This window comes from Anthonomus grandis, chromosome 10 (assembly GCF_022605725.1).
Source record: "Anthonomus grandis grandis chromosome 10, icAntGran1.3, whole genome shotgun sequence".
NCBI classification, from domain to species: Eukaryota; Metazoa; Arthropoda; class Insecta; order Coleoptera; family Curculionidae; genus Anthonomus; species Anthonomus grandis.
The window spans coordinates 1,650,005-1,652,539 of NC_065555.1; the positions used below are offsets into that span (position 1 = coordinate 1,650,005).

The 2,535-nt window shown below is 36.1% G+C and overlaps 1 pseudogene; it reads right to left on the reverse strand.

The window, feature by feature from the left end:
* Positions 1–1,142: 1,142 nt before the first annotated feature.
* LOC126741354 (piggyBac transposable element-derived protein 4-like) lies at positions 1,143–1,750 on the reverse strand (annotated as a pseudogene).
* Positions 1,751–2,535: the final 785 nt, after the last annotated feature.

Genomic DNA, 2,535 nt, shown 5'->3' on the forward strand with positions numbered 1-2,535 from the left:
ATAGAAAAAGGGGTCGTGTCATTCCTTATTTTGAAGGCCTTTTTACTCTGAATTTAAATGGTGACTTCTGAGTGACTGATGGATATCTTGTGGATATAAAAATAGCAAGAAATACAATCTTTACTGCCAGTAAAAGTGGAGAGATAAGAAATACCTACCCTTTTCCTTTTGTGTCTTTTAAATAAAACAAGTTTATTTAAAATACGTCAATTTATTAAATGTTCAAATTGTGCCCCGCCTACTTCCATGCAGGAATACAGGTTTTGCTCAAAACGATGCCTGATGTTTTGTAGAACAGGTGTTATCATCTGACACTCATTTATAATTCTCTGGCGTAAGTCTTCTAGGGTGTCTGGTTGGGTAGCGTAAACTTTTGTTTTTAAATGCCCCCATAAAAAAAAATCTAATGGGGTTAAATCGGGTGACCTAGCTGGCCATTCCATAAAAGGTCCTCTAATTCCAATCCAACAATCAGGAAATATCTCATCAAGATATTGCCTCACACCAGCAGCATAATGTGGAGGCGCTCCGTCTTGTTGGAAAACGACTTGATCATCATCAGAATGATTTCCGCCTTCCATTATTTCTACTATTCTTGGATATACGGCATTTTCCAAGAGATCTCGGTACATTTCTCCATTCAAATTTCCGGGCAGAAAAAACGGACCAACAATGGAGCCGCCCAAGATTCCCGCCCAAACATTTAACTTCTCAGGGAACTGGGTATGAACTTCACGAAACTGGCCCGGATTTGCATTTGACCAGTAGCGGCAGTTATGACGATTTACGTTGCCATTAACCCTTTCAATACGGCACCCTATTTCTATAGGTAAACCTCTCAGACGGACATCTTAGTGTTGGCCGAGAGACGAATATCGGATAAATCCGTCAGTAAAAAAAACATACGAATGGGTTTTTATTGTTTATTTAACTGACAAAAAACTGTTTTTACAAAGAAAAATAAGTATTTATTCATTCATAATAATTTACTGATACATACATACAAACGACAACTTAACCTTAATTATTAGCAATATATGAAAACTAAAAATTTGATACGGTATGGTATGTCTCAAAGCATGGGTCGATACATAAACCTACATTACAGTCTTTGGACATATATCTAGACTCTTTTCTTTTTTTCACTCCAACACTGGTTGGGCACAAACAACACAGCGCCTCATAGCTCTTATTGATTTTTCTGTGGCAGGAACCAAGGACGGAAAGTGACGTTCTGTCAGCCTTTTTTTGGCGGAAGGAATAGCTGGCGGCACTTTGCGCTGAAGTGCATGGCTTAAAAAAAAATTATGACATATTAGCATATAAAATATATTTTTATGAACCTACCTTCCTAATAACTGACTTATATGATTCAAATCAAAAGCTGCCAAGGGAACTTTCTTCTCATTTTGTGTTAGGAACAATGCATAGGAATTTAAAATACATAAGTCTGCACAGTGAAAGAATAATTTCTTATACCATTTTATGTTCTTTCTCATAGAGTCTATGCTGCTGACTAGCATGTCTGACAGCTCCCATGTTTGCATTGTAATCTAATACACATAGAGGTTTTTTTACATTTTCTCCTGTTTTTCGGTTTATTTTGGATAAAGTTATTATTTGGTTTTTATGCATGTGGAGTGGAGAGTATTGTCACGTCTCGGCGGTCCTTCCATCTCAATGCTAATAGCTTCTTAGAACTTTTCCAAAATACTTCCCCTGGATTTAGTTTGCTTTTTAAATCTGGCATGTAGAAACAGAGAACGAAAGGCTGGTATAAAAGTTGTCTGTATAGACCGAGTGGCCCTTATCCAGATATGGCTCCATTAAGTTCAGCACAACTGCACCTGTAATTCCCAGAAGTGGATTTTCTTGCTTTTTTCTAAACTTGTATCTTTTCCAATGTAGACATTGAAATCCAGAATGTATCCCGTCTCGCAATCACATAATACATACAATTTTATACCAAAGCGGTGCCTTTTTGTTTTAATGTATTGCTTAAATGCGAGGCGTCCCTTGAAAAGTACCAGGCTCTCATCTATTACTAAGCACTCAAAAGGATAGAATGCATTTTTGAACCTTTCCTTAATTTTCGGCAAAATAGCTCCAATTTTGTAAAGACGATCATCATTTGAAGCCTCTGCATTGTTGCAGAAATGCAAATATCTATATATGGATGTAAATCTATCTCTTGAAATGCACTCTCCAAAAATGGGAGAATGTAATAACGGATTAGTGGACCAATATTCATGTACAGATAGTTTTTTATTTCTTGGCATAAGAAAATTTAATGCCATAAATACGTAAAATTCTGACCTGTCAAGATCCTTCCAGTCTTTGCTTTTTTCTGCTGCATAGCGATTTGTCTCTCTGATAATAACATCGCTAATATCATCTGTAAAAATATTTAAAAAGTATTACAATTCAGTTGAAGATGGACCAAGATTGATGTCAGGATTTACTCCAGTTTGATCATTTATAAATACATGTTTTTGTGGCTTAAACTCTTTATTTGTTCAGTCTATTTGTATCTCG